Source organism: Haliotis rubra, unplaced genomic scaffold (assembly GCF_003918875.1).
Source record: "Haliotis rubra isolate DU_JTF1 unplaced genomic scaffold, ASM391887v1 Scf282, whole genome shotgun sequence".
NCBI lineage: Eukaryota > Metazoa > Mollusca > Gastropoda > Lepetellida > Haliotidae > Haliotis > Haliotis rubra.
Genome location: NW_025766914.1, coordinates 1,064,008 through 1,091,195, shown reverse-complemented (window position 1 = coordinate 1,091,195; position 27,188 = coordinate 1,064,008). Strand labels below are relative to the sequence as shown.

The window sequence follows — 27,188 nt, the reverse complement described above, 5'->3', positions numbered from 1 at the left end:
CTTCAAAATATTTTTTTGTCTATGAAGGAACCTTAAATATTATAGGACCTGGTTTTTTTTAGTCACTTCATAAAGTTTCTTATTCATTGACATGTGGTTGGCCTATACGGTTGTTTCTAGTTTCACTTGATTATCTCATGCATACTCACGAGCACAGGTGGTTTTTTTATGGAAATATTATTTCCCGTGATCACTTATCACTTCCTGTATCTGGCACAACCAATAACGTGGGGCATATAGAAGAAACGTGCCATGTGAATATAGAAATCTGAAAGAATAGGACCTTTCAAGTGTATTCTTTTAAAGACCTGTCATCTGTGGTGGTGGGTGGGCTGGTGAGAATAGACAAGAAACATGGCTTTCTGGGATCAGATTTTAAGTAAACATGTAAGGCAAGAATGGAGTAACTATAAGATTTTCACTACCAATCACTCTCCTCATATTTTACCATGAATACTACATATGTATATCGTTTTTTGGTCTTACAGATAGTCCTACAAGATGTTTTAGTGTCACGTCACTCGCCTTTTATCAGTGGTTACGTTCACTGATGTGTTCAAAAGTATAATTACAGTTTAAAAAGTAAGATGATCTATCCCAGCTATAATAGATAATCAGATAAAAAGTCAAATATTTCCTTTATTGTGGCCTAATTGTGCTAATTTTCCAGTTACATATTCAAGGTAGAAATTTGTTCTGATTTCATTTAAATTACAGAAAATATCACAATCTTTTCGGCTAAATTCTTCAAGAGGTGAAGATTTACTGGTGTGAAAACATTTCCCATAAATTAATGACAATAAGAGTTGGATGAATGGAGGCTTGGTAGATAATATATAAATGAAGACAAAGAAACTGCTATGAATGCACCATTAAACAATAAACAAGAATGTTATACTATATTTCCAAATGTTTGCTTTCTTAAATAAATCCCCCCTTCCACCTAGTTCTGCCAGAACACCTGCATCCTTCCATTAGTATAGTCATCAATGTCTTGCATGTAAAACATTGACATATATATATTTCAGTTGGACTATGTCTAGCATCTCTTCAGTGCTCATCATCATTATAAAGGGGCGGTGGGGTAATCTAGTGGTTAAAGCGTTGGCTCGTCACCCCGAAGACCCGGGTTTGATTCCCCACATGGGTACATTGTGTGAAGCCCATTTCTGGTGTCCCCCGCCGTGATGTTGCTGGAATATTGCTAAAAGTGGCGTAAAACCAAACTCAGTCAGTCAGTCATCATTATAAAACACTGTGAAAAGTTCCAGGTGACTGGTAAAGCCCATCTCCATCATTTACTCCATAACAATTAATTCCAAGTCCCTATTCTCACAAGTGTGACATCTTATCTTTCAGTAGTCCCGTGCAAGGCACCCCCTCAGATCTGGTGACCACCCCCAGAGACATATCCTGCTGTAACAAGTGCCCAACTTAACCGTGACCTGCCTTCTCCTACCCCCGGGCTAAATACTCGCCTCATTTCTCCAGGTACAGTCTTCAATTGATGTCCAATCGCTTGTAAGACAAATGGGATTTAGATCCCCTCTGATAACTTTGTATGTACCAATGATCACTAGACTTCCTGTCCTTTGAGTTGCAGAGGAAATATAGATCTCACTGAGTTTCTAATTATGATGGAGTTAGTGCTTGTAGGTGAAACTCGGCTGAAGGTAGAACTAGTAGGTGGAGCAAGTGTTTGTAGGTGAAACTAGGCTTGAAAGTGGAACTAGTACTTGAAAGTGGAACTAGTGCTTGTAGGTGGAACTAGTGCTAGTAGGTAGAGCAAGTGTTTGTAGGTGAAACTAGGCTTGAAAGTGGAACTAGTGCTTGTAGGTGGAACTAGTGCTAGTAGGTAGAGCAAGTGTTTGTAGGTGAAACTAGGCTTGAAAGTGGAACTAGTGCTTGTAGGTGGAACTAGTGCTAGTAGGTAGAGCAAGTGTTTGTAGGTGAAACTAGGCTTGAAAGTGGAACTAGTGCTTGTGGGTGAGACAAGTGCTTGTAGGTAGAGCAAATGCTTGTAGGTAGAGCAAGTGTTTGTAGGTGAAACTAGGCTTGAAAGTGGAACTAGTGCTTGTAGGTGGAACTAGTGCTAGTAGGTAGAGCAAGTGTTTGTAGGTGAAACTAGGCTTGAAAGTGGAACTAGTGCTTGTAGGTGGAACTAGTGCTAGTAGGTAGAGCAAGTGTTTGTAGGTGAAACTAGGCTTGAAAGTGGAACTAGTGCTTGTGGGTGAGACAAGTGCTTGTAGGTAGAGCAAGTGCTTGTAGGTAGAGCAAGTGCTTGTAGGTGAAACTAGGCTTGAAGGTGGAGCAAGTGCTTGTAGGTGACACTAGTGCAATAGTGGCACCTACAAGCCCTACTTCCACAAGAGGCAAGCCAGAGTCAAGCCAGAGTCAAGTCAGAGCCAGACCACAGTTGAACCAGAGTCACTTCTGAATCTGCACCAATCAGTAACTGATGCATTGGAATCAATGGCAAAATTTGAGACCTATTTATAAATAGAGGATACTAAATGACCTTCCATGTAATACCATCTTTATTAATCGAGTTAATGATTTGGTATCAAACGAGCAAAAGCGAGTTTGATGCTAAATCTTTCACGAATTTTATAAAAATGGTATTTCACGGAAGCGAGTTTAGTATTCTGTTTATTACTCTCCAACATAAATTGATAGAAACTGCCTACAATCAGTGTGATGACTTTCAGCTTTCCGCGAGTCAAGCAAGGTCTAATACCATTGTGACAGAGGTATTACCATTGTGATGTCATAACTGTAACCATTATGATGTCATATGTCTAGCGGTATTACACTAGTGTAATATTGCTGTAAAAATATTACACTGCAGTAAAAGAAACTACAAAATGTTTTTGGAACGAATATGTATTTAGTCATCACTTCAACACATACAACATATGAAACGATGGCTAAAGCATGATGTTTGTGCTCAATCTCCATTGGTCCTCTCTCAGAACAAGGGATGACTTCAGGTGACAACACTGGACCAGGGATACCAAGAAGAAGGATGATGATCAACATCCGCATAGAAATCTGCACTGATGTACATGTGAAACCTAGGCTTCCTTGTCCTTAATGATGTGTATCACCAGCTTGATAACCATGTGGGGCGGTGGGGTAGCCTAATGGTTAAAGCGTTAGCTCGTCATGCCAAAGACCCGGGTTCGAATCCCCACATGGGCACAATGTGTGAAGCCCAATCTGGTTTCCCCCGCCGTGATGTTGCTGGAATATTGCTAAAAGCGGCGTAAAACCAAACTCAGTCAGTCAGTCAGTGATAACCATGTTAGTGTCTACACTGAAGCATCGCATCCTTTGCAATAAAGAAGTTGTCTATTCATAAAAATTGTTCCTGTTCATGTGAAACGTAGTTACAGAAACGCAGTTCAAGTCAAATCAGGTGTCCATGTCCAGCAGTAATTGTGATGAGATGTTATCTAACACAAACACATAAATAGGTATAAATACATTTGTTCAAGACAAATACACTTTCCTTAACCTGACCTCTCCAAGTCATGTGACCTGAAAAGGTTAAAGTTTGATGAGCATCTTATTACACAATGCCCATAAATGTCTGTTACATCATCCTTATAGAGAGGATGGAGGTAGAGACTCTGATATGTCCGCCATCTACTCCGGTGATGTAAGTCATTATTGTCACAGAGTGAAGGTAAACAAGACCAGTCCCAGAGCAACCCCCAAGCATGTCCCCGTCAACTTGAGGGTGGGTCATTGTGAGGGTAGCAAACCACTCCTGTGTACAAACAGTGCTAGGAGATACTGATCTTGTGGTCAGAACACATTCATCCTAGGACATTACATCATAGGAGAAAACATCACTTTTACAGAATTGAGAAGATTGTAAATTTAAGCAAGAATATTTGTAAATGAATATGTAAATATATCATGACAAATGAAAACAAATTAAGAATTAAAGTGTGCAATTATTTCAAGTTACGGCCATTTTGTGGGCTTTCAGTTACTGTAAGTACAATGTTGAGGGTTATGACAATGTGAAACATTCAGAGACAACTTGATGACCATCTAAATTATTGCTAGGAATGGGTTCCGACAAAGGGTACACATGATTGCAGAATGAGGAAAAGGTTACAACTTTCAGATACAAAGCAAGTTATGATAAAACCTTATCTGAGAGTTTGACAATTCAATCTCAAATGAGAAATAAGTTATTACAATTTTAAATGAAAATGCTAATTTGAAAAACAGTTTAGCAATCTCGGATTTATAAAAGGATTATGAATTTCTAAAACATTGCCATCAAAGATTATTGGGTAACTCAAAATTTTACAGATAACATACATTTGTATTTAGCAAAATATTACATATTAGCACAGAATAAAGTGTTGTAATTCAAAGAATAATGTCTGCAGTTATGATAGTGTACCCCTATATTTCCACTTATCATGCTATGGCCTATAGTTCCACAGTATAAGAAGACTATCTGTCATACAGTGACCCAAGATAACCGTGGGAGCTCCTTATCAGGACCTGTATGTACACAACTGTTCAAGGACAAGATGGGATAATGGCCCTTACTTACCCACATGATCTGCATAATTCAGAATAATTATGAACATGTAGTTGATATATTCACATGAGTGAGAACTAGACATTGTTTCATACAACACAAACATGTTTTGAACTTACAGCACTATCTGTTAAAGAGTCAAATGTGTCAGACTGGCTTATTATTTAGATTTTTTTTCTGATCTTTCAAGAAGCCATTATAAATATACTGCTCAAAAGAAGATAAAAGATAACTTAATTCTTTCATACTGCATATTAAACTGCCATGTCATGACCAGTTAATGGTAGTACTATGAAATAACTTGAGTGAGTTTAGTTTTAGGCCAGTGTTAGCAATATTCTAGCAATTATGGGCCAGAAATGGGCTTTACACTTTGTACCCATGTGGGGAATTGAACCCGGGTCTTCAGCGTGATGAGCGAACACCTCAGCCACAAGGCTACCCCACCGTCCCTGAAAGAATTGGATTTATTGGGGGTAGTGTATATGACCTGAAGAAAATATTGGACTTGACCTGCTTTTACTTGGAAAGACATAGATCTTATTGATCTTATTTAATACACAACAAATAATAGCATGTTTTTAAAATAAGGAAGCACTATTTTGTGACATACATAAAGGTAAGGGAAGGTTTCTCCCGCTCCAGTCAACTTGTACTTGTCTGTGATGATCATAGTGGGAATTGTCCTCATCATTATAGTGAAACTTAGAGTGAAAATAACTGGGTGGGAATTGTCTTAGGTGGGAATTGTCCTAGGTGGGAATTGTCCTAGGTGGGAATTGTCTTAGGTGGGAATTGTCCTAGGTGGGAATTGTCTTAGGTGGGAATTGTCCTAGGTGGGAATTGTCCTAGGTGGGAATTGTCCTGGGTGGAATTGTCCTGGGTGGGAATTGTCCTAGGTGGGGAATTGTCCTAGGTGGGAATTGTCTGGGTGGGAATTGTCCTAGGTGGGAATTGTCCTAGTGGGAATTGTCCTAGGTGGGAATTGTCTGGGTGGGAATTGTCCTAGGTGGGAATTGTCCTAGGTGGGAATTGTCTGGGTGGGAATTGTCCTAGGTGGGAATTGTCCGGTGGCAGTTGTCCGGGTGGGAACTGTCCTGCTCCCGATAAAAAGAATGTTCCTGGGTCAGAATGTTTCCTTTTGAATTTAAAAAACAACAAGCTGTTTTTGGTCATCCTGAAGGTTTTCATCACACACAGAAGTAACAAAAGTAAGGAAAAGGGCCATTTGTCAACCATTTTAGTTTAGTTTTGTGCCGCACTCAGCAATATTACAGCTCTATAGCAGTCTACCATATTAACATGACTCATAAGTTTCAGTACCATGTACACAAAATGTTCCTTTATATATTGCCAAGTTTCCAAACACTGGCGCTTATCCTATGTTGTTCTTTGATAAAACCCAGGTATTTGTGCGAAGTGCCTCAAACCCCACCCCTCACCTCACACACGTAAACATATACTGGGGCATGTCAACACGTTATGTAACGGGACAGCCATCTTGTCCCAGAAGGGCTCAGTTAAATCAGGTGTAGTCATGATAGGGATCTGCCATAATAGGGACCTACCCTTACACCGCTTGACCTAATTTGTAAGGTAAACATGTTAAATCTATACCCCCCGACCTGGCAGTAAGTGTAAACGATGTACACCTCTGTTCTGTACACCTAGGGGCAGTGGGATTAACTGACATTCCAGCGTACCTAAACATTTCCTATTTTCCCATGAATTTGTAATTAATGCCTATAATCCTTACACTTTGGTGCTTAGGGTCTTAATTAAAATTCCGGCTGGAGCTATGAGCCAACCACTTGATATTCATGAGGGATCTGGGTGAATTACTAAAAACAGTAATGTGTTTTCTAAAATACTGGAAAGATATACTTAAGTTTTATTTTCAGGTTTTTAAACTTGTTCACTGGAAATGCGGGATATTCTCCAGGTAAAGACAGTCTCCATGATCCAGTGGATAGAGTGTTTGTCAGATGAGCGAAAGTGGGAGGTTTGGTCCTCAGTAGTTTCATGCCAGAAGATGTTGCATGAGGTACTTGTTGTCACCATGCCTGTGCTGAGAATTACAAGTAGTGGTGAGCTCGGTGCTGAGAATTACAAGTAGTGGCGAGCTCGGTGCTGAGAATTACAAGTAGTGTAAATTAGTAGTGGTGAGCTCGGTGCTGAGAATTACAAGTAGTGGTGAGCTCGGTGCTGAGAATTACAAGTAGTGGTGAGCTCGGTGCTGAGAATTACAAGTAGTGGTGGCAGCTCGGGTGCTGAGAATTACAAGTAGTGGTGAGAGCTCGGGTGCTGAGAATTACAAGTGATGGCTGCTGCTGAGAATTACAAGTAGTGGCGAGCTCGGTGCTGAGAATTACAAATAGTGGTGAGCTTGGAGTCAGTAAACTGTGTCACAGTGGGAATGTTTTATCTGTTGTTTAATGCATACTCAGCTATATGGCGGCGGTCTGTAAATAATCAAGTCTGGACCAGACAACCCAATGATCAACAGCATGAGCATCGATCTATGCAATTAGGATATACTTGACCACCCGATCTCTGTTAGTCACTTTTATGACAAGCATGGGTTACTGAAGATCAATTCTAACCCAGACCTTTATTGTGGGTATCCATGTTGAAATATTGCATGGTATCTCATTGAGCTAACACTGTAAAAACATCATAAGTGTGTCCTTACAAGGACATGTACGCATGTTATCATATAAGTGAAATAATCTCAAGCATGACATTACATTCCATATCAGTCACCTCGACACTGAAAAAATACCATTCTCTTTGAAAAATAGGCCCAAACCAAAATTCTTTCAATTATTCTTCAACTATTGCAGGAGGATGAGGTGAAGAAGGTAATAGCTGGAATATAATCATGTTTATCTTACATCTGATGGCTCAATGACTTGGTTGACACATGTCATCGTGATCCGAATTGGGTAGATTGACGCTCATGCTGTTCATCACTGGATATTCTGGTCCAGACTCGATTAGTTACAGACCGCCCATATAGCTGGAATATTGCTGAGCGGTGCGTAAAACTAAACTCACTCACTCACTTACGCCTGAACTACATCACTACAGCCACATGATAACGATCATCTACAATACCCTGTTTGTTATTCCGGGTTAGAACGGACCCAGTAATGGAAGCTTATGATGTGCTCTTCTTTAATGTAAAATAAGTAGAAAGTAACCTGGAATTGCAGACTCATTGTTCCACATAAATTAATTGTTCTCAGACCTTTGGAATCAGATCAGCAATTCATTCATAATATATGACAGTGTCTTTTAGATCCCCATGTTTGTAATTGTTTGTTGTTTAATGCCACTCTCAGCAATATTCCAGCTATATGGTGGCAGTCTGTATATAATCAAATCCGGACCAGACAATCCCCTTTTTCGTAATGTATGGACAATTTCTCCCTAAACAAGATTAGTCCCTCATTTGAATCCCAAATTCATGATGCAATGTTAACCATAACCTCTTTAATAACTGCAATAACAGCATCCCCCTATTTGCTAGACAATATTTTCATCATCACCCTCAAACCATAAATAATGAATGATCCCTTCTGACCTTCCAACACCAACATTTTGCCACCCAACAGAAACAATCTACTACCTGAATACCCCTAACTTAACCCAGAGGTTCACAGGCTCTTTACCCCGACTGACAAACAAGTTTTCTTAACAGGGATTTTCCCATGGGTGCCATCTTGGGCTGCAGGTGAATGGCAGAACCCGCCTCAAGGTCACAGGTGCGGGACCTCTGGGCTCGGACCCGTGAAGGGTCAGCGAGTTGTAAGGGCCTCATTGTGGGCGCAGACAAAAGGGGCAGGTAATCCACGTTTGTCATCAATAGCTGACATAACACTTCCCATCCTTTTCATCTGTGCAAGAAATATGGCGGGGATGTGCAGTACTCTGTGTTAAACCTCTGTAATGTTGTTGACTGTCATTGGCCGATCTTCAGCCGGCCGCGGTGATTTAGTTTCATGTTTGTCTGATTGTTCGGGATGTTTTGGAGGGGTTTGAGCTTGTTTAGAATTCTGGATGTTTCTTGTGGGGGTTGGTGGCATTTTAATGGGTTTGTGAGATGGGAGAGAACCATGGCATTCACTTGGTGGCATAATCCCTTTGATCTTGTAATCACAGAACAGAAGATCTGTATTGTCATCAGAGGTCACAGACTGTCTGTGCCTGGCACTGAGAACCAACAAGTGGAATAAAGACATATTTTTACTTGTGTTTATGTGTTTGTCATTTTGGGCATTTTTTCGTGGAAGAGCAGTTATAAATAATGACTATGATATCATCAGGTTTGTGCTTGGGATACACATAGATGATCTGACAATCAATTATATAAAATACTAAGTGAAGGTCAAAATTAAAGTAGCCTTAATAAATCTTAATTTATATGTTACATTTATCAACTTTCTATTGAGCAGTGTACAACTAGATTGGTTTGGTTTGGTTCGGGTGGTTGTTGTTTAATGCAGCACTGAGCAGTATTTCAGCTATATGGCGTAGGTCTTTAAATAACTGAGTCTGGACAAGACAATCCAGTGATCAACAGCATGAGCATCGATCTACACAATTGCTAGAAAAAATATTCCCCAGAGTCATGGCAACAAACATGTTTTTTTATTTCAGCAATGTCTACAATGCCATTTGGTGACAAACAAATTATTCACTTATCATTTTTCAAATTGTGGTTAAATCAATTATGATTACCTCGGTGTTTTATCCCGTGTAGAGCACGGTGTGATGTATCCATGGGATACACTGCCCCACAGAAGTTAAATCTATTCCTTTCACTCACTAACTCAGCAACACAGATAGGGTGGTGGAATAGTTTCTGTGCAGAGTTTAGTCTGTATCTCAGTCCCTGAACCACATTATGTTCCCTAATGCCTAACCCTCCCTGCAATGCTAAACCCTAAAAGAAGCAAGTCTAGATTTCCCAGGTTGAATCCCCCAACTCACTGGGGCTCCTTTTCAATTTAAATGGGTTTATTTGTTACTATCAAAGTTATATATATTCAGGGACTAAGCGTTAGTCTATGCATAGTTGTGTACCTTTCTATTCCCAGGATGCCAGGTTTGCTCTCATTATGATCCTTGGTATGTGGCAACCATACTCATATTGGTTTGTTCAAGAGACGTGAGGCTTTCCCCTGCTAAAAAATCACATGCTATGATCTACCTGACTTACTGTTTCAAGCAGTATACTTACAGCAGAATAGGGCAGTGAGATAAATATACTGTAGAATTGAGAACAATCACTTATCAACAGATGCTTTTTGACTTACAGAAAACTATGTTTATAATGAAGACATGTGTAAAGCCTGATGAATGTAATGAACTTTAGTTTTTTACAATCCTGGACATTTACTGTATACTTTATCAAAAGATGTTGGATACAATGAACACACTATAACAGGGGTGGAAATAACCCATTGCCCGATGCCCGAGTCCAGTGTTTTTTTCTGTCGGGCAAGCAAATTTGTATATCACACTGTACCGGTGTCCAGTTGACTTTCCAATGTTAATTATGTTATTTATGTAAAAAATCAACAAGAAAACAGCTGGTATAGTGGAAAAATTATCAGGGCAAGTGATTTTACATGTGCCACTGTACCGGAGTACACTAGCAATTTTATAGTTATTTCCACCCCTGTATAAGAGGATATAAATGATATATCAACCTCACTTTGGGGACTGGTGAACACATGGTCAGTGACAATGTTTATGTTTATAAAAAAATGCAAATGTTAAATACACAGCGTACACATTAGTTACTTAAGTTGTGGGGGCAGTGGGATAGCCTAGTGGTTAAAGCGTTTGCTAATCACGCTGAAGACCTGGGTTCGATTCCCCACATGTGAAGCCCATTTCTGGTATATTTCATATATTGGTGGAATATTGCTAAAAGCGGCGTAAAACCAAACTCACTCACTCACTCAAGTTGTGGTCAACATGTTATGGTCACATGACTTCATCCAAGATGTCTGACACTTGAAATATTTATAAGTGACTATTGTTATAATGAACTAAAGTTTGTTGTAACCTTAGTATGCTGTATGTTTATCATAAACAATATTGTATTATATATAGGTATTTACTGCATGTATTTATTTATGAGAGTGTACATTTGAAAATGAAAGATAAAGTAATGTCTGGTCTGTTTCCTATGCAATGGATTGTCTTTAGTCAATAGGGGCGGTGGGGTAGTCTAGTGGTTAAAGCGTTGGCTCGTCACGCCGAAGACCCGGGTTCGAATCCCCACATGGGTACAATGAGTGAAGCCCATTTCTGGTGTCCCCCGCCGTGATATTGATGGAATATTGCTAAAAGTGGCGTAAAACCAAACTCAGTCAGTCAGTCAGTCTTTAGTCAAGATGATATTGAATGAGTATCTTGTCATCACATCGCTGTATTGTATCTGTATCATGTGTGATACACACAACCGACAACGATACAACAACATCACAACCAACCTGACATTTGTGTATATCACATCATCCCTTGAGTATATCACACGATCATATCTGTATATCACATGGTCTAAGGGGTGCATGTAATTATTACCTGGCAGCGTCAGATTGTTGACACACGTGGCACACCTCTGTAATTTCTACATACCATTTCTGTCAGCTGATAAAAAAGTAGACTACTTGTCCAATTTGCTTGTTAGCCATTGTTTTACTTCAGTATCTCATGATGCATTATGTCTGTTTCCTGTGTTGGTTGGGTAGCCTAGTGGTTAAAGCGTTCGTTCATCACTGGGTTTTTCCCATATGGGGCGGTGGGGTAGCCTGATGGTTAAAGCGTTCGCTCGTCACGCCGAAGACCCGGGTTCGATTCCCCACATGGGTACAATGTGTGAAGCTCATTTCTGGTGTCCCCTGCCGTGATATTGGTGGAATATTGCTAAAAGCGGCGTAAAACCAAATTCACTCACTCACTCAATATTTCCCCATATGCAATAATCCCTCCACTCACTCTCACTCTCTCACTCACTCACTCACTCTCCTTACTCGCTGTATGGACTTTTGTTTGAGGTTTAAATATTACAAAGCTGTAGTAACTTGTCTACAACTGTCTTTCAACTCAACCTTTACAATTTTTACTTATTCATATGTTTGATGTACATGTCGACTACATGTGTTTTTATGAAAGGATTATTACAATGTTACCATATCATGAACCACATTTGTGGGGGACAGTGTGTCTGTTTGGGAGGTGGAAGGACGTTGGATCGATCCCCAGTTGTGTCACATGAGAACATGTTAAATAACGGTACTTGCAGTTAACCTGCCTCGTACAGGATATTAAGGGTGTCAAATGACACTAAGGGAATAAAACAATGACTGGTTGACTCAGAGTCAGTATACAGTCTGTGAGTGTGATATCTGTGATAACCTATGCAGTATTTCAGTGTGATTACGCTATAACACTTACAGTGGTCACGACTAGGGGAAGCAGCCACACATGTAAATAAACCTTCTACATAGATGACTTGAATCTATTATCAGTGATGACATCAAGTGTCCTGCTATGTTGGTAGCTCTCAATATTCACATGATTTCCATAAAAAGTTCATTTTTGTTGCCTGGCAATATTTCTTTGAAGTGATTTTATCAGTGTAATTGTGCCAATTGGTGTGAAAGTCACCGGATTCCATTTCACTGGACATACAACTCCAAATTCTGGACATGTTGTGCTGACGGATGTTGAGGCTTAGAACAATGACATTACACATGGCATATGTGACAAAATGTATTTATATGTTATTTGTTTTTTGTTCACATTACAAAATGACCACCATTTTACACCAGCCTAACAATCCCACATGGTCAGGATTACAGGGATATGTATACAAGTCCATCCTATCACCTTTTGTTTTTTGAGTATACGTTTAAGCCTTGCTTCTGAAGGTCTGAAGGGTTCATCTGTGAGCTAAATTCCCATCAGAGTGCTCTTGTCATAAACATGACCTCCTTCAAGAAAATGGCCACGAGTGTTCCCAGAGGTGCAGACTGTAGATTCCCTCTAGAACCTGCTCACCCCCAGACTTTGACCAGAACCTCACAGATAAGAAGATTCTCTCTAAGGAATGGCTGCCAGATATGCAAATGAAGCCCTTCTTCCTGGCCCTGATTGACTGAGATATCTAAGTAATTGCCTGCGTTACAAGAGGGCTCAAGTTTAAAGGGCACATTAGACCCATTCTTCCTGCAATTATTGCCTGTTATCTACTGGTTTATCTACAGCCAAGATTTGGCCTCTGGGTCTGAAGGACTCCCAAATTTGGTGTTGTCTAAGTCATTGTGATTTTGGTCCGATGATGTCGGTTTTTTGAATAGACTTGTTTGTTTGTTGGGTGATCTTTGGTCTTGTCAGGGTGGCCTTTTGAACATGGATTGTGCTTTGATATTTGTAATTTGGAGGATATTATGTAAGGTTTTTTTTCTCTTTGATAAGTAGTCAAATTGTAGGTTCAAGGGTGATTTGGATAAAGATTGGCATCACATTTTGAGTCATTTTATCATCGATAAAACTGTTCAGGCGAATGTTTGACTTTGAACTTGAAGATGAAAGTTATGGTAGTGTGGGGAATAGCATCAAAAATATGTCATTTTTTATAAGAAAATATGAACTTATTATGATGAAAACATGTAGTATTTGTGACAATGTATGTATAATATCCTGTATGCGTTGAAGATATTCGGTAGGTATTATACTGTGATGAGATATCTTTATTCAATATTGTAAATGATAGAGATCTGGAACACTGGAAACAGAACTACATATACTGAAGGAAACAAATAAGGGAACACATGAAAGTACAATTTTCCTTTATTCTTTTCCAGGTTCCTTTTCAAGCTTTGTATTGCAGTGTGGGTGAAAATCTGAGAATAAGTAAAGGAAGACTGCTCCCTCAGACACGTTTACAATATATGTGGCAATATAGGTAAAATGTAAAATGTACATTTACATAATCAGTTAGTATGTTGTAGAAGATGACCAGTGTGTTTTGAACCATAAGCAGCAACAGTTTTGATCTAGAAATGTTACATGTTCTGCATTATGATGGTAAAGGCCTGGGCCCCATTCTACAAGTGATCATAGTAATCTGACTATTGTCTGTCTATGTTAAAGTACGGGAGTTACGATCACCCTGGCACTACGACTGCTTTATGGTATGGCGACCTGGGATTTCTTTTGAATGATTTGTTAAAGATACCTTGGGAACAAATAATCTATGTTAGATGTGACCCAAGTGAAATTGTTCACTGGATGCCCCAAGGAAATTGTGTCGTGGGTTCCCCATACTCCACACTCTCACCCTCCACCTCCGTCACCTCACACGCACGACCCACGCTCCCAACCTCAGTCTCCCTCACACTCAACCCTGCACATCACATCCTTTCCCCCTCATCGTCCCCCCTCACCCTCCATCTCTCTCACCTTCCACCCCTCACACCTCAACCCATCCCCCTCACATTTTAACCCCTCAGACCTGTCCTTACCCCACAGCTTTCATCTCTCTCACCTTCCACCCCTCACACCCAAACCCATTCCTTTCACCAATCCACACACACCTCCCGTCCTGACCCCCACCCACTATCTCCCTCACCCTCCATCCCTCACACCCAAACCCATTCCTTTCACCAATCCACACACATCTCGTCCTGACCCTCACCCACTATCTCCCTCACTATCCGCCCCTCACACCCAAACCCATTCCTTCCACCAATCCACACACATCTCGTCCTGACCCCCACCCACTATCTCCCTCACACTCCACCCCTCACATCCACCCTATTACTACCCAGCCTCACTATGGCTCACATCCACCCGACATACCCTCTCTCAACCTCCTCACCCTCCACCTCCCCCCACCCATCTGCAACAATATAAGATTAGGTTCAATACATTTTATTACAAAACAGCATAACGTGATCAATACCATAAAATCTGATGATCATGTGCATTTTATACTTTTCACCACAATTTATAGTTTGGGTCTATTTTGTACATTACAGTCGTAAACTTTGAACTGATTAGGTGAAGCTATTAAACTAACACAAACACAGACTGTTATATAAGCTTACAGTTTAGTGAGAAGACTTAAACTGAGACAGCAATCACTACACCACCTCTACAATAATTGTGTTACTTTAAACTCACCTTTCCAGGCGTAAAGATTAAAGACGGTACATTTTCCTTACATCAGATTACTCCACAGCAAGTTACATACACTGTTCAGTAGTTGCTGACAGTTTTCGATTTGTCCCGAAATCATGTAACACGGAATAACAGTTAGGTCTCTAGGTCTATAATTGCAATTGATATTTCCTGAAATAAGTTGGTTTCCAAATAAAAAATCTCCCGAGTTCACCTCATGGTTTAATGTTTCCTCAATGATTGCAATTGATGTTTGGTGAAATTTGATGTTTATCAAGTCAGGTCAATTTGTATTCAAGATCAAATTCTCAATTTTGTCCGCTTATGTAACGTTACACAGAATTCAAAATAGGTTTACCTGAGATTGCAATTAATGCAGAGTTTGAATTTACCAATGTTCAGTGGTGTGTTGAGTTAATGCAGAATAGATGTGATGTTTAATGAGGTGTTTTGCCGGAGCTTACCTGTACGTACAGTAGTAGTGAAAGCAGAGATTAGGATGACAATTGCAATTAATGGCTGTTGGGTCCCACCTAGGGGAACGTCAGGTCAAGGCAATTGTTCCAGTGGCAGGTGAAAAAGTTGACATTTCCTTAGAAAGTGTGAGAAAATGCTAGAAACTTCTCCAGTTCATTAATAGGTTGAATTGAAATTGAACAAAATGAGGTGTTTTATTTTTTAATCTTTGCAAAGGAGGTAAGATGATCTTATTTTTTACTTGAAATAATGTAAATCTTCTAACAATGTCAATTAGAATGAGTTGAAAAAAAAAATAATGGATTAAGTTTCTGTGGTGAATTTTTAAAAGGATTTCTTTGATTTAATGCAAGAAAGAGGAGAGTATGTTTGGTTTGGTCAGAACAGGCTATATACCTCAATGCTGGAGCCTGAATTCATTAAAGGTTGATTTTGGGTTAATTGAAAAAAGAGACTTTTGATATATAAATGGAAAAAATATAACCAAAAGCATTGATTAAAGGACATTCATCTTCAAATACAGTATTTTTCCTTTTATATGCTCAGGCTTTTTTTTATTTTTATGAAATACAGATAATCAGTTATTCAGATTATTTCACACCTACATGAGTGAGTGAGTGAGTGTGTGTGTGAGTGATCATTTACAGAAACTCGTATCTAGACTTGCCACATATTCTGGACTTGCATGGGTTGTATTGGGTATATTTGTTTCAGGGTCTTTATGACAGACTAGGGCTGGGCTGAAGGGAAAATATTGTGGTTGTGAGACAGACTAGAGAGACAACTGAATGGAATTGCAGGGATGCAACAACTTGGTTGAAAGGCACGCAGTTTGAGAAAGTGACTGGATTATTTACCGGTCTGAAGTGCGACACAGTAAGAATTCCCCCGCCATGCTATAACCCTGGAGGACCTGCTGGGGCAGTGGGTGCTGACGGCTAATGATGATCCAGACTGACGTTTATATGGAACAGTCCTGGCCATATCAGCTTCGGTCATCTTGATTTGGGCAATGGTCACCATAGACAAGATTAGGGCCACCTCAGTGGGCTGCATACATCATCAGGTCCTTATAATTATTGTCAAGACATGCTTGACTTGGGCAGCCATTGATAGGGGTGATGAAGTGAAGCAATGATAATTGGATGGGTTTGGAAATGGAACTAGAACAGTTGCAAATATACTACTCCAAATAAGGCTGAAGGGATCATTGTCCAAGTCAAGGACAAGTCCATTCTGCATTTTGATGTTTCGTTTAGAACTGTCATACTCTTGTATTAGGTGCATTTGATTGCGTTATATAAAAATGAACACATACAATAACGGTTATTTCGGGATGCACAACACCATTCACAATCTGTTGAACGGGAACAACTACATACGGTTTCAATTTGCAGTGTGCGAAATTTACACTGAAGGGGTCATTGTCGGCACAGGTACTACAGATATGTACCCCAGGTACTTTTCTGTATACAGATATGTACCCTAAACAAAGACAAAATACAGAAACATACCCGGTACCCTAAAAGGCGGATGAGTCCATATTCCGCAATCCAAAAAACCGAAACCATATGTAGTTGTTCTCATTCAACTGATTCCGAGTGGTATTCATGTGCATCGCGAAATATCCGTTACTGTGTATTCTCATTACTTGCATAACACAATCAAATGTATCTAATACAACAGTATGACAGTTCCGGTAAAGAATACGACACAATGGGAATGGAATCGTCCTAGGGTACGTTTCTGTATTTTCATTATGGCCAAGGTACGTTTCTGTATACAGAAACGTACCTGGGGTACATATCTGTAGTACCCGTGCCGACAACGACCCCTTCAGCGAAATTTACACTGGTCCATTTTTGTCAAAGGAAACATCATGTGTTCTTTCACTTTTTCTAAGGATGTTTAGAACTGTCCTCAATTGGGTTGTAGCGATATATTTTAATTACAGTACATGTCTCGATGGTAAAATTCTTATGCGATACTTGAAACTCAACACATGCTGGAGACATATTCCTTCATCAGTGGGAAAGAACAACAGCTCAAACCAGTTTAATAGATTTGAGTTAATGTATGAGGAATTATTGCAATACAGTGTATGACGACAGGACATTTGTGATACCAGTTATTGGTTGGTGCCCTCCTAAAGAGTGATCCAAACTTTGGTTGAGTGTTGTACCTTGTTGGCTGGGATTATTACCCATAATATTATTCACTTGATTGGATGGACCAGGTTCAATATTTTACAGGCCACTGTCTTGTGGGACGAATACTCCTGAGTTGCGTTATTATGAGTTATATGTGTAGGATTTGGTACAAAAAGTCAGGGTTATTTTTGCATGTGGGGTTGCTTTAGGATTTCAAACTGAAAACAAACGCCATGTGTAAAAGTAATCGTGACTTTTCTGACCATATACAACCTAAAACAAAGTCCATTCAAAATATGTGGTAGACTATGTCCACCCAATATGCACATGCATAGGTACTGGAAGGTCCTTGTTGCTTCAGGTTGTACATTTTGCAGATTGTATTGACACATGAAACAGACTTGAAATATTGTGTTTTTAATAGTGAGTTTTGTTTTATGTCAATTTTAGCAATATTCCAGCAATATCACAACAGGGGACACCATCAATGGGGTAAACACATTGTACCCATTTTGGGAATCAAACCCGGGTCTTTGGCATGACGGGCGAACACTTTAACCACTTGGCTACCCCACTGCTCCATTAACTACAGAGAGTATTTGGGTGAAATATGTCAATGTGACACTATTGTATCTGCCTTGTGTTTGTCAATAGCCTCAGTATAATGTGAACAGAATCTGTTATAGATCTGAATCCAAAGCCATATGTTTCTGTCATGGTAAAGGGGTACATGGCCATAACCTGGCAGTCCATTGCTTTTTATCACAGTTTACCACTTTCTAGACTCTTGCCATTTATTATTTTGATATAAATTTCCAATGAAATGAAAGTTTTAGAAAAAAATATTGTTTTTCAAGTTATGAAAACTTTTATGTCAATGAGTTGTTAATTGTCTCAGCATGTAGACAAAGAATGCTTCACTTTAACGTACCTACGACTTGGAGGAAAATATGGAGTTTTTGTATTGTTGCTTCCATTGTTTATTTTGAAAGTCGTCCGTGGTTGTTCTCAGTTTTATATAGATTAATGATGTCTCATTTCCTGTACAGATAAAATATACTTGATTTGGACAGGGCTCTGACAGGACATTAGTACCTCCGTGAGTCCGAGGTGATGGTCACAATGTAACTCTGGCCATAACACCTGTCCAGGTAGATGTTTATACTGACGAATCACCCCTGACCAGGAGTTCACTGTTGATTAATGTGTATTAATGATGGAACTGGCACAAAGGTAAATCCTTGTTTTTGTGATTTTCTTCTGTGTATGTAGGTTATCTATAGCTGAAATGAGCAGGAAAAGACCATGGTATACCATGGTATACCATGGTAGACCATGGTTCACAGACCATGGTTGACCATGGTGTATCATGGCTTACCACATCCGGTAAATGGCACCACAGTTTACCATGGTCAAAAGAGACCATGGTCTACCATGGTGAAAAAAAGACCATGGTGTACCATGGTCAAAAGAGACCATGGTATACCATGGTCTACCATGGTAAAAAAAGACCATGGTCTATCATGGTTTAACCACGTCGCGGTAAATGGCACCACAGTTTACCATGGTAAGATAAGACCATGGTCTACCATGGTAAAAAGAGACCATGGTGTACCATGGTCAACCATGGTATACCATGGTCTACCATGGATTACCATGGTAAAAAGAGACCATGGTGTACCATGGTGTACTACTGAAAAAAACTGAGACCATGGTCAGTATACCCTGTTCGGTAGATGGCACAACAGTTTACCATTAGAATACCATTATTTAGACTATGGTAAGAAACCAACCGCGCCATACCACAATATATACATTGTAGTCACATACACCATGGCATAGAGATCAATTAGAATATTGGGTATTGAAGAATTAACATTAAACAAACTCATGCACTGAAAACAAACTGTTCAAATTATGAAGACACATTTTATTGCTGACACTGACAGATTTAAATGAAAGACAACTTGAGGACAGTTGTTGGGAAACTCACAGGGATTGAGGGATATGCTGTGCAACAAGTACAAGTCTAAAGCAAACTAGAATTACATATCCAGTAATGCTGCTAGGGACAAATGGCATGTGGACATGTTCATCATTTTTCAGAGGATATTCTTATCTATTATTTTATTCTAAAAACATCTTTAGGGCAGCTTGGATGTCAGTCTATATCCAGGAAAATTAACCAATTCAGAACACCATTTCATGCAGTAATATACAATTTCAGAAAGAGTAATCACTTTAGTCTATATGGTTTAGAAGTAGACATAATAAATGAGAGTCACAACCAACAGAGAAATTACAACAGGGCCCAAAATCATCTACCTGGAAGTTGTACAAGGGGCATCACAATTTCTCTCAGAAGAAACAGGATATACACAAGTCTGAAGAACCTTCGGAAAGAGCAGTGGTGACATCCCCCCGAAAATGTCCACGTTGGTTCAGGGATATTGAGTGAGTGAGTTTAGTTTTACACCACTTTTAGCAATGTTCCAGCAATATCACGCCGAGGGACACCTAAGGGGCTACACACATTGTACCCATGTGAGGAATCGAACCCAAGTCTTCAGTGTGAAGAGCAAACGCTCCGGCACAGGAATAAACTCATCTTGTAGAACTTTATCTTCAGTGTTTCAACATTAGGACCATTTCTTCAGAATCGTCCAGTGGAAATCTGAAAAACACACCAACATTTAATCACAATCATTCTATTTCAAACAGTCTTAAGCAAATATCAAAAAAGTGTTGTTGTTGATTTTTAAATATATATTTACAGTTGCTCAAAATGTTATGTATTTTTAACATATTGCAAATATTTTTCACCAGACTCTAATTATATTATTCAAAATAATTTCTTTACACTGATGGCAGATGACTTTAAATTATTTTTGTAATATGAAGAGTCTATGCCAAGTAACACAACATGTATTAGAAATTAAAACACAAAATTGGCTTCTAAATCACTAGTCTACATTCATGACCAAATATAATATTCTGAAATATTTACATTTCCCATTATTTATAATAATCAACATATCATAACATAGAAAAACGTATCTTACTGTAAGTGAAGCTATTTCCACGTTAAGTGAATAGCTAAACGTTTTGGCACTGTCATTTTTGGTTTACAGTCAGTAGTTATTCCAAAACTGAATACAAATACGATAGAAAAGAAAATGAAATATCCATAAACGTGCCTGTAGCAATTATCTCCCTTTTTTATGACCCTTTGAATTTATTTTGCTGTCTGTGTAATCTAAGCAAACAAACTGAATCTTTCAGGCTGACCTCTACAAGCCCCGTGAACTTTGACACCATTCGATCACTGATAACTTAACTAAAAAAAGTCATAACGGTTTGTTTTTTTTAAAAAGTACCGTTAGATATTGGTCGTGTGTTAACATAGATATGTAGAACATATTGCACAAAACCCAAATTAACACTGACTTTCCGTTTGAGGGAAGTACATTGTATATAAAATGAACACTGCTATATCTTATATCGTCTTTCCGTCATTCTCCTCAAAAACTGTTGCTTACCACGTCACATACGTTAAGTATGTGCGTATTCCCAACATCAAAACAATTTCAATACATCTGCACTCAAAATAATTTCAATATTGCTGTTTTTACTTACGCTCATGCTTATGTCCACTGGAATTCAACTTGAGATGTATCCATCGGCACTAAATCTAGTCTATTCCTTTATCATGAGTTCTTGACATATCCATCGCTGGATTATCCTCGAAATCCGTCATTGCTAATATATTAGGGATATTCTTAAGCTTGGATCGTTGTAGTCTATTGCCAGTGTTGACAAAGTTGTGTTTTGGCGCTATCACTGGTTTTGCGCTCACAAATGTCTACGTGACAAGTAGCAGCTATGGCATCGATTAGTCTTGGCGGGAAAGCGATCGGCGTGTCTCCGTATCGTACTATCTCCATTCGGCTTGTCCCGGAATGGCGCGAGTTGGAAGTTGAAACATATTTTTTAGAAAAGAAAAATTAATTAGTGCGACCAGGGATGTATCGTAACTATGTATGTAAAAGGCTGTATGATTAGTGCTATCCGTTTTTGAAGTTAATAATAAGATTACGTAAGCCGCGAAGAGGCGTGGCCGTGTTGCAATCACGCGATCGAGGTACTTCATAACAACACTCGTAGTCAACAGTGGATAATTTCTCATCTTATTAACAAATAAAGGCAAAATTACAATATCAAGGCATCAACATCAAAATTAGAATTCATAAACAATAATATTGTCAGCGGCGGGAATCGAAAAAAGATATTCAGTGTACCGTTTATTCGTCGATCATAGCGTGGAAGAATAGTTTTTGCACATATCCCGGCAATAATTTAAATTTCATTAATCTACTTTGATGTAATCTCTTCGGGTCATATTGCAAGTGCTGAACAGGAAGTGACAGTGAAATGTGTTCTAAAATCGGGAGCTTCACCATTAACATTGCGAAAGGCGTACTTATAACAAGTTTTAGGCACGTTTGCCGATCGTGATCACTCCACGGGAGAAATTCAATGAAATGAGACGATTTTGACATTGTACTTTCAAATTTTATTTCATGGAGTAAATATGAAAAGAAAGAGAATTAAAATCTTCCAGCACTAATTGGTTCGCGCTGTTATTGACAGAAGGTAAGTTTTACCGCAGAACTGTCTATGTTTCTAAAGCGGATCGTGTTAGGCACAGAATATTGTTTCGCCTTCTGTCGTGCATTGTTTATGTTGTTGCTGTATTTTTGGAAAAATCAAAAACTAAAGGCAACCAGGCACAAAAACTAGTAAGACCACGAGAGACGGGGTTTACACAGTTTAATGGACAACTTTAGCAAAGGGGACAGGCAAAATTATTTTATTTTCAAATGTACGGAGGGTTAATTTTGTTTTGATTTTCAAGTGTATAAGACGTCCTTTGTTCCTTATTTGTTTGTGTGTTTCTGTAGCAACAATGAGAAAAGTTAAATTACGTGAACTGTTCCGTTGATAATTGTTTTTATGACATTGTGTTCTTGTATTTTCATTAAAACACACTTCATTTTAACTTGTCTCTCACCGAGTGAAGTGTTAAATTTTAGTTTTCAATGCACACAGGCGTAAAACAAGGATCTGTAAGGTATCTGTCATGAATATTCATTAAAGGCAAACTAACTCAGGAAAAACATTTTTCATCTGAGATGTTTTACACACGTCCTTTGTAATGCTATTAGTATAATGCCTGTGTAACACTTCATTGAATGCTCCGCTATTTTGTTATTCATAAATGAAACACAATGTCATGAAACAGACAGGATTTCAATTTTAATTTTTTTATTTATTACAGTTTGAAATGTAAAATTGGTCTGTCATGACCATGGTCTACCATAGATTTGTCTGTGATGACCATGGTCAACCATTACTTTGTATGAGAACAACACCATGGTCTACCATAGTTTTGTTTAAGATGACCATGGTCTACCCTGGTTTCTGGTGACCATGGTCTAGAATGACCATGGTCACCATGGTATACCATGGGGAGAAATGTTGGTGACCATGGTCTACCATGGTTTCTGGTGACCATGGTCTATAATGACCATGGTCTGCTGTGGTCTACCATGGTGACCATGGTCTACCATGGTCTACCATGGGGAGAAAAGTTAGTGACCACGGTTTAGCATGGTAAACCATGGTAATACCATGGTTTACCGTGGTAAGCCATGGTTGACCATGGTCAACCATGGTGCCTTTTCAGCTGGGCAACAACCCAAGCTGCCTGTGAGGCATTAGAAGGTTAACAGTCACATGACCATCTCATCCCACCAGGTACCCACACACTGCTGGATGAACATTTTGAAAAGATATTGAATTTATATAAAACTATTGTCCTTTACTCACTCACATTTGGGTACAGCTATTACACCTTTCACTCACTCACTCATCCACCTGTGACAGGCGAAATGTACAAGCTCATCAATAACACTGACAGGATCAGTTTCAAGTGTGATGAACAACCTCACCCAGGCGTTGATAGCACTTAACATGTTATACACCAACCTGATATGGTCAGCAAGATAATATTAGATTGTACCACCACAAGAAAGTAAAAATGAGATGTTTATTTGAATTCATTTTTTTAAAAGAAGCATTGTATAAATTAAATATTGATTTAAATGAATCAATGAAGTTTAGTAGGGTTATATTCTGTATTTCGTGAATATAATCAAGTGAAGTAAGACATGTTGTGATCATATTCATCTGATGGTATTTTGGGACAATGATGTTAGGTAGGACTGGCTAAATGGTTTGATAGTCAAAAATTACCTTAATAGGAAGAATTATAAATGATTATCAATATGTAAATTGTGTCTCGATAAAATCGTAGATAAACAATAAAATATAGAGTTGATTGACTCACACAATTCAGAAAGCTATTGTCCTTGTGTATGGACTGCTTTTACTTTATGTTCAGGGCCCCGTTCCTCAAAGCGATTGTAGCGCTAAGACGATCGTAACTCCCATACTTTAACATAGACTTACGACAGTCGTAGTGCTAAGACGATCGTAACTCCCATACTTTAACATAGACTTACGACAGTCGTAGCGCTAAGACGATCGTAACTCCCATACTTTAACATAGACTTACGACAGTCGTAGCGCTAAGATAATAGTAACTCCCATACTTTAACATAGACTTACGACAGTTGTAGCGCTAAGATGATCGTAACTCCCATACTTTAACATAGACTTACGACAGTCGTAACGCTAAGATGATCGTAACTCCCATACTTTAACATAGACTTACGACAGTTGTAGCGCTAAGACGATCGTAACTCCCATACTTTAACATAGACTTACGACAGTTGTAGCGCTAAAACGATCGTAACTCCCATACTTTAACATAGACTTACGACGTCGTAGCACTAGGATGACCGTAACTCCCATACTTTAACACAGACTTACGACAGTCGTAGCGCTGCGATCGCTGTGAGGAACGGGGCCCTGGACACTGTTTTTTTCATAATCCATACATAAATGTGTTTCCACTCACCAGTGAAATATGTTGATTTCTTTCAGACTTTTGTCATTTTTGCTCAAAGTTACTTCTCTGATAATCAATTGATACTTAGTTAATGATTATCAATCCCTATGATTTATATCAATAGCCACCGCCTCCGTGGTGTAGTGGTTAGAGCGTCCGCCCGGAGAGTGGAAGGTCGTTGGTTCGATCCCCGACCGCGTCATACCAAAAGACGTTAAAATATGGTACTTGTTGGTCCCTGCCTGGCGCTTGGCATTAACGGGTACAACGAGGACTGGTCGGCTCGGAGTCAGTCTAATGTGTCTGAGTGGGGTATTACTGTTTCACTGCGGCATGGTATCTCAGTTGGCTAGCACTATAAACCAGCTTCTTAAAGTCTGGACTAGTACAAGCAGCCGCACATACACATACACATGCATGCACGTCGTCATATGAGCGAAATATTCTCAAGCACGACGTTAAACCCAATTTCACCTCACCTGTATCAATAACCAGCCCTGATGTTAGGTGTTGATGGTGTTAGGAAGCGAGAAGGACGTAGGTAATACATTGTATTCACCTTTACATTGGTGTTCCTTTTTTCTGATGACAAGGAGTGAAACCTGATTTCATTGGAACATTAATATATGTCAGGTTTTGTCTGTAACCATGTCATATCTTGTTTGACATATGTTTTGGTCAAGACAAGTGGGAGGAAGCAGCATTGTTTTCAGGGTCAAATTGAGACTATTTTCCTGAAAACATCTTGCCTAAGATGTCAACATGGTATATGGCTCTATGTATGGTGGAAGAGTCAAAACTGGGCACAGACTGTTCCACATTGATGCAGGGCTCCAGATAAGGGCCGTATCGGCGTATGTACGGATAAAAAATATGCACGATACGGTAGGAAATAATTTAGAAAACGTAGCACATACGCACCACAGCAATGCTGTACGGTCTTGGAATCATTTACATACGTATTTATCTAAAAAAAAGTATTGTTTATTGTTTATTGACCTGTTTATACAAGACTAGCAATGTTGTGGTGCATATATGAAACGAAACACAAGACTACTGATACGCCATTAAATTCCATTCAGTACTCAAAATGTACTCTTAAGTTTATATTAAAAAATATTTATATTTAGTTTATATTGAAAAAATAAGGAGTACGTACTCCTGATGTTGAAAAATTATCTGGAGCCCTGACGATGCCAATAAAAAGCAAATTTTACGGTCACAAACTTACTTAGATTAATGTCAAATAAACTCATATTAATCCAGACTTCCTTTCTGCCTGATTCCTGTCTGGGTTTGTGGGACAAAGGACCAATACATCATGTGGATCTTACTCCAGATCCTTTTCTCCCACTTCTCACTCACATGTCCAGTACACCGGTTTATCAGTGACCTATTGTATGGTATGAGTTTTACCTTCGTACCATGTTGTATAACACCACCTAAAACCTGTACAAAATCTGCTATTTGACTTCATTCACTGGACCAGAATGTAAATTTTACATCACAGGAGCTCATTCTCATCTGCAATATGCAAATTTAAATCCATTTTCTACAGGTACTAGTAATAAAGTTTTGTGGATGCTAGTACATGGGTCACCATTACAACCAGAATTACAGCACCTAGGGTGAGCAGGCTCATTACAGCAAACATTAGACAGAGATTGCTCAACCTGAGTAATCTCCAGTAATGGCTGCATGGTACAAGAGTAGTTGTGCAGGAAACGTCACTTTTAGTGTTATGGAACATTAGTTGGTAGGGTAATACTCCTGTTTGTGTTCCAATTATGGGGTACACCCGGGGAGCTACTTTGGCCATCATTTATTCTATTTCTTGAATTATAGATGTGATTGGATTATTTTCAACAAAATTTACATTTATTCTATTTCTGCTGATTCATCACACTCTTGGGCATCCTGAACCAGTGGAAATGTTGGTTGTATTTTACTAGCTCACAGGATACTCATGCCGCAGGTAAACAGAGACACTGAATTACGGCTGAGTGTCAGGGTAGCCATGAGTACGTCCTTTGGTGAGACGCTGCTTGGGATCGAACCACTGACCACCTTCTCTTCACGCAGACACTTCACCCTCTCGACCACAGAGGCTGTTCCATCTTCAGAACTGAATGTCAGCAGTGAGCTAACTGTTGTTTGGGTGGCATGCTATCAATGGGGAGGAGCAAGGAATAGCCATGAAATTGACAGTTTATGAGCTAAATGGACAGCTTGATGATGAAATATACGTGTCTGATGAGAGTGGCAAGACTCCAAGTGTCCATCACTTGACATGGGCTCATCTTTGATTAAAGTGTTGGAGAAACAGGAAGTAATGGCTTCTTTGAGTGGCATTCTTTACAAGTTGGAGAGTATATACAGACAAACTTTATGGATAAACAACTTCTTTATTCGGTAGATGCGACGTTTCGATACAGATACTTGCTTGACAACGATACAGGAATCTGTTTCGACGCATCGCATCTACTGAATAAGGAAGTTGTTTGTCCATAAAGCTTGTCTGTACAGGAGGTAATGGGTTAGTTAAAGAGAGGTTTGGAAGGGGAGACCACTCAGATTACAAACTGATAACTTAGATGAGTTTTATTGGGAATTTTAAATGTTTTATTCCTGTTTTATGTCTCGGACCTGATTAGAAGGAGAGTGCACTTTTTATTAGATATTTATTGAGATAAAATAAGAGATGAAAGATGCTCAAACCACAAACAATGTTTTCTAAAAGAGATAGTTATAAAAAACT

At 39.1% G+C, this 27,188-nt stretch overlaps 1 long non-coding RNA gene across 1 annotated transcript in view; it reads left to right on the top strand.

Annotated features, from left to right (window-relative positions):
- The first annotated feature begins 1,187 nt into the window (after nucleotides 1–1,187).
- LOC124281335 overlaps nucleotides 1,188–27,188 on the top strand; it is a 39,161-nt gene continuing 13,160 nt past the window's right edge. Inside the window, exons 1-2 of the long non-coding RNA XR_006899905.1 lie at nucleotides 1,188–1,491; nucleotides 18,471–18,630. This is a non-coding gene — a long non-coding RNA (uncharacterized LOC124281335). The remainder of the gene's footprint in view (nucleotides 1,492–18,470; nucleotides 18,631–27,188) is intronic.